Here is a 14152-nt window from a genome sequence, read left to right as displayed (position 1 = left end):
GGGTTGGATACCTGAAGAGTTATTTTCACGGGAAACTAGAAGATGATTATTAACATGAGAGCAGAGTTGGCAACCAACATGACACTTGTAGCAATAAAGAAATAAAACCCACCTGTAATCTACCTGATAAAAATAAACATGATGGCTATATGTTTACAGGCTTTTTTTTTTCTTACATACACTGGCATAAAAATATATACAGGCACACTTCAGAGATATTGTGGGTTTTGTTCCAGACCACTGCAGTAAAGCAAATATTGAAATAAAGTGAGTCACGTGAATTTTTTGGTATCCCAGCGCATATAAGTTATGTTTACACTATACTGTAGTCTGTTAAGTGTGCAATGGCATTATATCTAAAAAGCAATGTACATACCTTAATTAAAAAATACTTTATTGCTGAAAAGTGCTAACCATCATGACAACACAGAGTTGCCACAGACTTTCAATTTGCAAAAACACAGTGTGAATGCAGGGAAGCAAAACACAATAAAATAAGGTATGCCTGTATTTCTTTTGACCAAATTTAGTTAAATTAAGTTTTAACCAAAATTGTATCATAATATTTACTATTTTATAACATGGTTTGCTAGCTAATGCCTTTCTGTTAGTAAATGTGGATTTCATCATCATTTTAATGGTGCACTATTCTATTATGTAGCTGCATCATAATAAAGTTCCTCCTGTTGAACATTTTGAATACTTGGAAAAACGCTTCAGTGAACAGTGTTTGTTAGTCTTACATGTTTACACACTTCCTCGTTGTAATGTCATACAAATGAAATTGCTGAATCCTAGACTTGTAGGGTTGTCCTTCAGAGAGATTATATCTAGCTGACTGTGGATGTACTTATCATCTTTCCTAACCTGTTCAACCAGATATTGCTGATATATTTGTTGATCTGTGAGGCAGTTATAGCTTAGTGATTAAAAGCATTGGTTTGGGAGTTACACCTACCTGGGCTTATATCCTGACTCTATTATTTATCAATTGTATGACTTTGGGAAGTCATATGACTTAACTTTTCTGAGCTGATTTTATCTGTATAGTTGGATAGGGGAGGTGTTAATACTTGATTTATGGGATAGTTGGGAAGATTAATGGAGATAATTTTTAAATTCCTTATTCTAGGGCCTGGTATATAGTAAAGTCATAGTATTTGAGAGATGCATTTTATATTTAAGATAAAATATCTTAATTTTGATTATTCTTCTCACTCACCCCCCCACCCCACCCCTGACAAATCCCATAGCTGGGCTGAGAAAAGAGATGCACTGAACCTTCTAATCCCTGAAGATAAGGAAGACTTGGGAAAATTAGTGGATCTGTACAAGGTGCTGAAGCATCTAAATATGGTTTGGTCATTAGTGGAGAGCTTTGTCCTTCAGGACCCATCCATTGGTGAGCTGGCTTTGTGTGTGTGTGCATGTGCACATGTGGGTGTATACACGTGTGTATGTGAGCTTTCTCTCATATTTCTGAATCTCTTTCTGAACCTGTGAGGGTACTTGAGAATAATGTGTTGCTTGAAAGTTTATTAGATCTTACAAATAAAACTTTTATTTTAGGGATTTCTTTTACAGACAGGTATTTGATGTATTTTTATTTCATAAATGTTTATTGGTCTATTTAAGCTTTGTGTTTCTTGTACCCACTTTTGTCACTTTGTCTTTTCTAGGTTTTAGAATTTATTGGCCTATATTTGTTCAAATTTATTCCTTTATGATATTAGAAATACTTTGCATTGTTGATTATTTTTCTTATCTCACTATTTAATTTATATCTTTTATTCTTGACCATTTTGACTATTTAAAAAATGTTTTTAAAGAATCAGCTTTTGGTTTTATTTATTTATTTATTTTTTTGCGGTACGTGGGCCTCTCACTGCTGTGGCCTCTCCCGTTGCGGAGCACAGGCTCCGGACGCACAGGCTCAGCAGCCGTGGCTCACAGGCCCAGCTGCTCCGCGGCATGCGGGATCTTCCCGGACCGGGACACGAACCCGTGTCCCCTGCATCGGCAGGCGGACTCTCAACCACTGCGCCACCAGGGAAGCCTGGTTTTATTTTTTTCTGTTCTTTATTGTGGTAAAATATGCATAACATAATATTTATCATTTTAACCACTTGTGAGTGTGCAATTCAGTGGCATTAATTAATTCACAAGATAGTGTTGTACCCATCAGCACTGTCTGTCTCAAAACTTTTTCTTTTGTTATCTCCAACATAAACTGTGTAACCGTTAAACAGTAACTCTCCCTTCTCCTCTTCCACTAGCCCCTGGTAACTTCTATTCTGCTTTCTGTTTCTGTGAATTTGCCTATTCTAGGTAGCTCATATAAAAGCAGTATTTGATCTCTGTGTTTGCCTTAAGTCAATAAGTGTGTTTTTGAGGTCCATCCATGTTGTAGCATATATCAAAATTTTATTATCTTTTATGGCTGAATAGTATTCTGTTGTGTGTTTGTGCCACATTTTGTTTATCCCTTCATCTGCTGATGGATACTTGAGCTGTTTCCACCTTTTGGCTGTTGTGAATAATGCTGCTATGAATATTGGTCTACTGATACCTGTTCGAGTCCCTTCTTTCTGTTCCTTTGGATGTATACCTAGGAGCTGTATTGCTTGTTCATGTGGTAGTTGTATGTTTAACTTCTTGAGAAATCGAGAACTGTTTTCCACAGTGGCTGCATCATTTTACTTTCCCACCAGCAATGCATGAGGGTTCCTATTTCTCCACATCCTTGCCAACACTTCTTATTTTCCATTTTTAAAAATTATACCCATCCTATTAGGTGTGAAGTGGTATCTCATTGTGGTTTTGATTTGCGTTTCCTTAATGACTAATGATATTGAGTATCTTTTCATGTGCTTATTGGGCATTTGTATCTTTTCTATCTTATTGGGCATCTTCTTTGGAGAAATGTCTACTCAAGTCTCTTGCCCATTTTTTTTTAAAAATTAATTTATTTATTTTGGGCTGCGGTGGGCCTTCGTTGCTGCATGTGGACTTTCTCTAGTTGCAGTGAACTGGGGCTACTCTTCGTTGCGGTGCACGGGCTTCTCATTGCAGTGGCTTCTCTTGTTGCGGAGTATGGGCTCTAGGCGCGCGGGCTTCATTATTTGTTTGCACATGGGCTCAGTAGTTGTGGTTCGTGGGCTATAGAGTGCAGGCTCAGTAGTTGTGGCATATGGGTTTCATTGCTCCGTGGCATGTGGGATCTTCCCCGACCCGGGCTCGAACCCGTGTCCACTTAATTGGCAGGTGGATTCTTAACCACTGCACCACCAGGGAAGCCCATTGCCTGTTTTTTAATTGGGTTGTTTTGTTGTTGAATTTTAGGAGTTCTTTATCTTTTCTGAATATTAATTCCTTATCAGGTATGATTTTTAAATATTTTCTCAGTAGGTTTCTCAGTAGGTTATCAGGTATGATTTTTAAATATTTTCTCAGTAGGTTGTTTCTTCACCTTCTAGTATTCTTTGATGCTCAAAAGTTCTTCATTTTAATGAAGTTGGGTTGTTTTTGTTGCCTGTCATTTGGTCATATTGTTGCCAAATCTGGTGTTATGAAGATTTTCCCCAGTGTTTTTTCCTAAAAGTTTATAGTTTTTGCTCTTAAGTGTAGATCTTTGACTAAACTTAATGGATTAAACTAAATGGCTTTCAAGTTAATTTTTGTATATGACATAAGGTAAAGGTCCAATTTCATTCTCTTTCATGTGGATATCCAGTTTTCCCAACACCATTCATTTTTAAGAGAGTTCTTTCCTCATTAAATGATCACATCATTTTTGTCAGAAATCAGTTGACAGTTTATGTGAGGGTTTATTTCTGGGCTTTCTATACTATTCTCTTGGTTTATATATGTGTCCTTTGGCCAGTTACATAAAAAATTTTTTTAATAGTGGTAAAATACATATAACATAAAATTTACCGTCTTAACCATTTTTAAGCATACAGTTCAGTAGTGTTACATACACTTCGTATTTGTGCCACCAATCTCCAGAAATATTTTTATTTTGTAAAAGTGAAACTCTATACTCCATTTCACCTTTCCCCTTTCCCCTGGCAACCACTCTTCTACTTTAGGTCTCTATGATTTGACTACTCTAGGTACTTTATATACATGGAATCATACAGTATTAGCCTTTTTTTGTAACTGGCTTATTTCACTTAGCAGTTGTCCTCAAAGTTCACCCACATTGTAGCATATGTCAGAATTTCCATCTTTTTTAAGGCTGAATAATATTACATTGTATGTATATACCACATTGTGTTTATCCATTCATCTGTCTTTGGATACTTGGATTGCTTCCAACTTTTGACTTTTGTGATTAATGCTGCTGTGAATATAAGTGTACAAATAAATCTTCGAGACCCTGTCTCCAATTCTTTTGGGTATATATATCCAGAATTGGACTTGCTGGATCATATGGTAATTCTATTTTTAATTTTTGAGAACTGCTGTCCTCTTTTCCGTATTGATTGTACCATTTTACATTCACCCCAACAGTACACAAGAGTTTCAATATCTCCAAATCCTCATCATCACTAGGTTTTTGGTTTTATTTTTGTTTTTTTGATATCAGCCATCCTAATGGGTATAAGGTGGTATCTCATTGTGGTTTTGGTTTACATTTCCTTAATGATTAGAGGTATAGAGCATCTTTTCATGTGCTTATTAGGTATTTGCATATCTTCTTTGGGCAAATGTCTATTTAAGTCCTTTGCACATTTTTAAAACTCAGGTTTTTTTGGTTGTTGTTGTTCTTTCATACTCTTTAATTGCTGTAGTGGCTTTGTAGTAAGTTTTGAAGTCAGGAAGTGTGAGTCCTCCAACTTTATTCATGTTTTCAAGACTGGCTATTTGGGATTCCTTACAATTCTAGGTGAATCTGAGGATCAGCTTTTCCATTTCTGCAAAAAAGGCTATAGGAAATTTGATAGGGATTGCATTGAACCTGTAGATTGTTTTGGGTATAGTATTGACAGATGAACAGTGGCTTAAGACTTCCTATCCCTTCCATTTATTTAGGTCTTTTAAAATTTCTTTTAGCAATTCTTTGTAGTTTTCATTATACAAGTCTTTCACCTCCTTGGTTAGATTTATTCCTAAGTATTTAATTCTTTTATATGCTATTATAAAATGAGTTGCTTTCTTAATATTTTTTGCAAATTGTTCATTGCTGGTGTACAGAAACACAACTTTTTGTGTGTTTATCTTGTACCCAGCAACTTTGCGGTTAGTTTATTAGCATGAGTAGCTTTCTTGTGGATTTTTTTTGAGATTTTGTATATATAGAATCATGCTATCTGTGAATAGAGATTGTTTTACTTCTTCCTTTCCAATATGGATGCCTTTTATTTCTTTTGTTGTCTAATGGCTCTGACTAGAACTTCCAGTACAGTGTTGAATAGTAGTGGTGAAAATGGACATCCTTGTCTTGTTCTGGATCTTCGGGGTAAAGGTTTCAGTCTTTTGCCAATGAGTATGATGTTAACTGTGAGTTTTTCATGAATGCTCTTTATCGTGTTGAGGAATTTTCCCCTCTATTCCTAGTTTTATGAGATTATTTTTTATCATAAAAGGGTGTTGGATTATGTCTAATGAGAATCCTGCATCAATTGAGATGATCAAGTGGTTTTTTTACCCCTTTGTTCTATTATATGTGATATATTGCATTGATCCACTTTTTTTAAAAAAATAAGTTTATTCATTTATTTATATTTGGCTGAGTTGGGTCTTCGTTGTTGTGTGCGGGCTTTCTCTAGTTGCAGCGAGCGGGGGGCTACTCTTCGTCGTGGTATGCGGGTTTCTCATTGTGGTGTCTTCTCTCGTTGTGGAGCACGGACTGTAGGTGCGCGGGCTTGAGTAGTTGCGGTACGCGGGCTTAGGAGTTGTGGCTCTCAGACTCTAGAGCGCAGGCTCAGTAGCTGTGGCACGTGGACTTAGTTGCTCCACGGCATGTGGGGTCTTCCTGGACCAGGGCTCAAACCCGTGTCCCCTGCACTGGCAGGTAGGTGGATTCTTAACCACTGCGCCACCAGGGAAGCCCAAAGGCAAATATATTTTAATGTAACAAGATGGAGGAATTATACTAAGCTAACACTAATAAAAAGAAAGCTGCAATAGCTGTAGTAATTTCAGACAAAATGGATTTTGGAGCAAAGAAAATTATCAGAGATAAAGAGAAATAATTATATATATTAAAGGAGTTTATTCTCCAAGAAGACATAACAAACCTGAATGTATATGCTCCTAACAGCATAAAATGAAAATACATGAAGCAAAAACTGATAGAACTGAAAGTAAAAATAGGAAAATCTACTATAATTGTCAGAGACTTCAACATTCCCCTATCAGTAATTCACAGATGCAGCAGGTAGAAAATCAGTAATGATATAGTTGAACTGAACAGCACCATCAGTCAACTGGATTTAATTGGCATTTATAGAATACTTCATCCAACAAGGGCAGCATACATATTCTTCTCAAACTCACATGGTACATTCACCAAGATAGTCCACATCTTGAGACATAAAACACATCTTAAAAAATTTGAAAAAATAATAAGACATACAAAAAGTATGTTCTCAGACCACAACAGAGTTAAACTAGAAATCAACAACAGAAAGACAACTGGAAAATTCCAAAGTATTTGGAGATTAAACAGCATACTTCTAAATAAAATATAAATCAAAGAAAAAGTCTCAAGAGGAATTTAGAAAGTTTGATCTAATGAAAATGAAAATATTACAATGTATCAAAATTGGATGCAGCAGAAGTAGTGCTTAGAGGAAAGTTTATAGCATTCAATACATATGTATTGGAAAAAGAAGAAAGGTCTAAAAGCAGTAATCCAAGCTTCTACCCTAGGGAACTAGAAAAAGAAGAGCAAATTAAGTCAAAATTAAGCAGAAGAAAAGAAGTAATAAAAATTAGAGCATAGGGAATTCCCTGGCATTCCAGTGGTTAGGACTCTGCGTTTTTACTGACAAGGGCCTGATTTCAATCCCTGGTCAGGGAACTAAGATCCTGCAAGCTGAGTGGCACGGCCAAAAAAAAAAAAAAAAACAAAAGAGCAGAAATCAATGAAATTGAAAACAAGAAAACAATAGAGAAAATCAACAAAGTCAAAAGTTGTTTATTTGGAAAGGTGAATGACATTGATAAGCTTCTTGAAGAAAAAAGAGAGAAGGTACAAATTACTAATATCAAAAATGAAAGAGGGGCCATCAGTAATGATCCCATGGACATTAAAGGATAATAAGGGGAATGTTATGAACAATTCATGCCTACAAATTTGATAACTTAGATGAAATGCATCAGTTTTTTGAAAGACTCAATCTACCAAAAATCACACAAGGAGAAAACAGATAATCTGAATAGGCCTGTAGGTATTAAGGAAATTGAATCAGTAATTAATAACCTTCAAAAACAGAAAGCACCAGGCCTAGATGGGTTTACTGGTGAATTCTACCAAACATTTAAAGAAGAAATAATACAAATTCTGTATAGTATCTTCTAGAAGATAGAAGCAGAAGAAATACTTCCTGACTTATTTTATGAGGCCAGCATTATTCCAATTTCCAAATCATAAGAAGGCATTACAAGAAAAGAAAACTACAAACCGATATCTATCATGAACAATGCAAAAATGTTAAACATTGGTAGATGGAATTCAACGATGTAGAGAAAGAATTATACACCACGACCAAGTGAGATTTATTTCAAGAATGCAGGACTGGTTCAGCACTCAAAAGTCAATTAATGTCATTACATTAATTAGTCAATTAATGTCACTACATTAATGTCACTACATCAATAGGTTAAGAAGAAAAATGATATTGTATCAACAGATGCAGAAAAAACATTTGACAAAATTCAACACTCATTTATGATTAAAAAAAAAAACTCTTAGGAAAACTAGGGATACACAGAAACTTTCTCAATTTGATAAAGAACATCTACAAAAAACCTACAGGTAACATCATACTGGTGAGAAAGTAGATTCTTTCCCCACCTAAGACCAGGAACAAGACAAGGATGTCATCTCTCACCACTCCTATTCAATATTGTACTAGAAGTCCTAGCTAATGCAGTAAGACAAGAAAAGAAATAAAAATTATAAAGATTGGGAAGGAAGAAATAAAATGTCTTTATTTGCAGTAGAAAATTCCAAAGAATCAACAACTTCTAGAACTAATGATTATAGTAAGGTTGCAGGATTTAAGGCTAATATACAAAAGTCAATTGTTTTCCTAAATACCAGCAATGAACAATGGGAATTTGAAATTAAAAAACACAACACCATTTATATTAGCATACACAAAAAGAAATGTTTAGATGTAAATCTAACAAATTATGTGCAAAATTTATGTGAAGAAAACTATCAGGCTTCCCTGGTGGCTCAGTGGTTGAGAGTCTGCCTGCTGATGCAGGGGACACAGGTTCGTGCCCCGGTCCGGGAAGATCCCACATGCCACAGCGCGCCTGGGCCCGTGAGCCATGGCCGCTGAGCCTGCGCATCCAGAGCCTGTGCTCCACAACGGGAGAGGCCACAGCAGTGAGAGGCCCATGTAACGCAAAAAAAATAAATAAATAAAATAAAAATGGGGGAAATTAAGAATATTAAAAAAAACAAAAAAACTATCAGACTTTGAGGAAAGAAATTGAAGAATATATAAATCAGTGAGGAGAATGCTATGTTCATGGATAGGAAGACTCAATTTTTTAAGATGTCTGTTATTTCCAAACTGATCTATAATAGGTCCAACACAATCCAAATCCTTGTTGATGTTGACAAATTGGTTCTAAAGTTTATTTGGAGAAGCAAAAGTCCTAGCACAGCCAAGTCAAAATTGAAGGTGAAAACAAAGTTGGAGGACTGATGCTACTTGTCTTTAAGACTTAATATAAAGCTACAATAAACAAGACAGTGTGGTACTGGTGAAAAAATAAACAATGGAACAGAATAGAGAGCTCAGAAATAGAATAAATATAGTTAACTGATCTTTGAAAATGAGCAAAGGCAATTTAACAGAGAAAGAATAGTTTTTCAACAAATAATGATGGAACAACTAAATGTCTACATGCCAAAAAAAAAAGAGTTGAGAATTCTCTCTTCTGTTACCTAAAAGAGTTTTTATAGGATTGAATTATTTCTTTTTAAAAAATTATTTATTTATTTATTTGGCTGCGCCAGGTCTTAGTTGTGGCATGTGGGATCTAGTTCTCTGGTCAGGGATAGAACCTGGGCCCCCTGCATTGGGAGTGTGGAGTCCTAACCACTGGACCACCAAGGAAGTCCTGAATTATTTCTTCTTAAATATTTGGTAAGTTCTATTGTGTATGTGTGAAAGTTTTAAATTACAAATTAAATTTCTTCAATAAATATTGGTCTTCTCAGAATTTTCTTTAGTTTACTCAGTTTTTGTAATTTGTGTTCTTCAGGGGATTTGTACATTTTATATAAACTGTCATATTTCTTGATATAAAGTTGCTTGTAACATTTTCACTGTATTTTTAATGTAGTGGGATCTGTAGTTACATTTACCCTTACATTCCTGATACTGGCAATTTGTATCTTCTCTATTATTTTGTGATCAGCCTAGCTAGAAGTTCATTACTTGTATTGATTCTTTTCAAAGTTTTACTTGTACTCTTTTCAAAGCTTATTACTTGTATTGATTTTTTTCATTCTTTTGATATTCTTTGTCCATTTTCTGTATTATCAGTTTCTGCTCCCATCTTATCATTCCCTTCCTTCTATTTATTCTGGGCTTAACTTTCTAGATTCCTAAAGGGGAAGATTACATCATTGATTTTTCACATTTCTTACTTTTTATTATAAACATTAAAAACCATAAAATGCCCTCTGAGCATTGCTTCAGCTGCATTCCACAAATTCACGTAGGTTGTATTATCATTTAGTTCAAAGTATTTTATGATATTCCTTGTTATTTCTTCTTTGACTCTTGTTTAGTTTAGGAATGTTATATTTTGTAAATTGGGGGGGATTTTTCAGATACCTTTTGTTACTGTTTTCTAATTTAATTCCACTGTGATCAAAGAACATTCTCTATGATTTCAGTCTCTTGATATTTATTGAGACTTGTTTTATGTTTACAGATATGGTTTATTTTGATTAATGTTTCATTTCCTTATGAAAATAATTCTCTTCTTGTTAATGGAGTAATTTATGTCAGTGGGTGAAGCTGTTTGATAGCATTGCTTGATTTTTTTAATATTCTTACAGCTATCCTGTCTACTTTTCTGTCAGTTACTAAGAGAACATTTCAAAATATCCAACTATAATTGTGGATTATCTATTTCCCCTTTTAGTTCTGTCAGTTTGTTCCTCAGCGTTTTTGTTTGTTTGTTTGTTTGAAACTGTGTACACGCACAGTTAGGATTGATATAACTCTTTGATGAATTGCTCCCTTTATACAGGCATACCTCGTTTTATTGTGCTTTGCTTTATCACTCTTTGAGGATATTGTTTATCTGTTTTTACAAATTGAAGGTTTGTGGCAACCCTGCGTTGTCAGATGATGATTAGCATTTTTTAGCAATAAAGTATTTTAAAATTAAGGTATGTACATTGTTTTGTTATACATAATGCTGTTGTACACTTAATAGACTACAGTATAGTGTTAACATAACGTTTATATGAAATGTGAAACCAAAAAATTCATGTGACTTGCTTTATTATGATACTCATTTTATTGCAGTGGTCTGGAACCCAACCCACAATATCTCTGAGGTATGCCTATATTTATGAAATCGCCTTTGTCCATGGTGATATTACTTGTTCTGAATTCTACTTTGTTTGATATTAATATAGTCAGTCCAGCTTTCTTATGATTAGTTTTTGCATGATGTATATTTTTTCATCTTTTTACTTTTAACCTATTGTTGTTATGTTTAAAGTGCTTTTCTTATGGACAGGTGGGCAGAAAAATGTTATCATGGCAGGTCTGAGACTACTGTTCTTAGAAAGGCCTGCTTGCAAAGTTAACCTTTGAGTGGCATCTGGAACTTGGATTTTAGGAATGTTTGTCCCACCATTCTCTAACTGATAGTCATGGCTCACTGTGCCTAAACTCTATAAACGGTTTATACTGATTGCCTGCCATCCTTCTGGGATTCTGGAATTTTGCTGTGTGCTAGGCAGAGTGTGTAAACAACCAGCCTCTAATCAAAACCTGTAGCATTGAGTCTCTAAGGAGCTTCTTTGGTACACAATATTTTCATACGTTTTGTCACAGTTTATTTCTGAAGAATTAAGTGCTTCCTGTGTGACTCCACTGGGAGGGAACTCTTGGAAATTTGCACCTGGTGTCCTCCAAACTTCGCTCCATGTTCCTTTTTCCTTTGCTGATTCTGCTTTGTATTCTTTCACTGTAAGTCATATCCATGAGTACAACTAAATGTCAAGACGTGGATCTTCCTAGTGAGTCACTGAACCTGTAGATCGTTTTGGGATCCTCAATGCAACAGCATGGAGTTGGGCTCCTCTTTTTTATCCAGTCTCATTATCTCTGCCTTTTAATTGAGATGTTTAGACCATTTACATTAATTTAAGTATCTAAATAGTTTGGTTTAAATCAACCATCTTGCTCTTCTGTCTTTTCAATATCTCAATGATTCCTTTTCTCATTTTGGATTTACAGAGTATTTTTATTATTCTATTTTATCTGCACCATTGGTTTATTAGCTCTAATTTTTTTTAATTTGTGTAATGTTTGCTTTGGGGTTTGCAGTATGCATATTTAACTTACTGTATAAAGGCCTTTACATATTATTATGCCTCTTTACTAAATGTAAAAAGTTTATAACACTATGCCTCCATTTTCTCCTTCTCTTCCTTTTTGCTATTGTAGTAATACATTTTTCTTGGACATATATTATGAACCAAACAGTACCTTGCTATTATTTTCCTTTAAACAGTCAATTGTTTTTTTTTTAAGAAATTAAATAATGAGGAAGCATCTTTTTATATATATAAAATAATAATATAAATATTTTATAATTACCATTTCCAGCACTCTATTCCTTTGTGTATATGCAGATTTCCATCTGGTATAATTTTCTTTCTGCCCAAGGAACTTTCTTTAATTTTCTTGTTATGGAGATCTGGTGATAAGTATTTAACTTTTATTTGTCTTAAAACTCTTCGTTTCAGTTTTATTTTTTAAAGATATTTTCATGAAGTATAAAATACTCCATTGGCTTATTTTCTTTCAGCAATTTAAAGATGTCATTTCACTTTCTTCTGGCTGCATACTTTCATATTTTCAGTAAGATATCGAATGTCATCTTGTTAGCGCAAGTTCATGTGCCCAATGCAGTGAGGCCAAACAAACTAAAACATCGGAGTTTGGAGCAGAGAAAGGTTTATTTCAGGGCCATGTAAGGAGACAGGTGGCTCACTCCCTAAACCCACCCCCACCCCACCCCACCCCCACCCCCACCCCCACCCCACCCCCAGCTCCCAAAGGCAAAGCATTTTTAAAAGCCAGGTGAGGGAGTGGGGTCGCAGGATAAGTGATCAGCTCGTGCACAATTCTCCGATTGGCTGATGGTGAGGGAACAGGGTGGTGTCACAGGGGTTTAACTTTATCAGTCCTTAGGCTCCAGGAGGCCTGGGGCTATGTGCTCATGATCATCAGTTAGTTAACATCTTGCATTTGGTGGTGGGGTTTTCACATCTTTAAAGCAACTCAGGAAATGTGCATCAAATGCTGTTATCTAGGTATTTCAGAGGAGCTAAAGCAGAGGATATTGGGGGAAGGCGTGTCCTGGGAAGGCCCCATAGGGGCCTGCTCGGTTACAATTTTGTCTTTGTTCCGCTGGACATAATGATTTCATCTTCATACCTGTTTTTATAAATAATTTGGTTATGATGTGCCTCAGTGTTTTTTTTTTTTTTTGGTTCTTGTGCATATGTTTATCATAGTTGGGTTCCTCGAGCCTCTGAAATCTATGCATTTATAGTTGTTGTTTTTTAAAATTAATTAACTTATTTATTTTTGGCTGTGTTGGGTCTTCCTTGTTGTGTGCGGGCTTTCTCTAGTCGCAGAGAGCGGGGGCTACTCTTCGTTGCGGTGTGCAGGCTTCTCATTGTGGTGGCTTCTCTTGTCGCGGAGCACAGGCTCTAGGTGCATGGGCTTCAGTAGTTGTGGCACACGGGCTTAGTTGCTCTGTGGCATGTGGGATCTTCCTGGACCAGGGCCCAAACCTGTGTCCCCTGCATCAGCAGGCGGATTCTTAACCACTGTGCCACCAGGGAAGCACTATAGTTTTTATCATTTAAAATAATTTTAGCCCTCAGCTCTTTAAACACTTTTTTTTCAGTTCTCCTACTCTTTCTCTTCTCTTTCTGGGAATTTGACTGCATATATATTAGCCTGCTTTATATTGTCCCACAGATCACTGAGGTTATGTTCCTATATTTTCAGTGTTTTTTGTTTGTTTTTAAATCTCTCTTTTTGTATTTGGATTGTTCTGTCACTGTTTTCTCATTCACTGATCTTTTCTTTTGCTAATCTCTCATAGTGATAATTTTACTTCAAATATCATTTTTTTAACATCTTTATTGGGGTATAATTGCTTTACAATGGTGTGTTAGTTTCTGCTTTATAACAAAGTGAATCAGTTATACATATACATATGTTCCCATATCTCTTCCCTCTTGCGTCTCCCTCCCTCCCACCCTCCCTATCCCACCCCTCCAGGCGGTCACAAAGCACCGAGCCGATATCCCTGTGCCATGCGGCTGCTTCCCACTAGCTATCTACCTTACGTTTGTTAGTGTATATATGTCCATGACTCTCTCTCGCCCTGTCACAGCTCACCCTTCCCCCTCCCCATATCCTCAAGTCCATTCTCCAGTAGGTCTGTGTCTTTATTCCTGTCTTACCCCTAGGTTCTTCATGACATTTTTTTCCCTTAAATTCCATATATATGTGTTAGCATACGGCATTTGTCTTTTTCTTTCTGACTTACTTCACTCTGTATGACAGACTCTAGGTCTATCCACCTCATTACAAATAGCTCAATTTCGTTTCTTTTTATGGCTGAGTAATATTCCATTGTATATATGTGCCACATCTTCTTTATCCATTCATCCGATGATGAGCACTTA

This window comes from Pseudorca crassidens, chromosome 3 (genome assembly GCF_039906515.1).
Source record: "Pseudorca crassidens isolate mPseCra1 chromosome 3, mPseCra1.hap1, whole genome shotgun sequence".
Lineage (NCBI taxonomy): Eukaryota > Metazoa > Chordata > Mammalia > Artiodactyla > Delphinidae > Pseudorca > Pseudorca crassidens.
Note: the sequence above shows the minus strand (reverse complement) of the source record.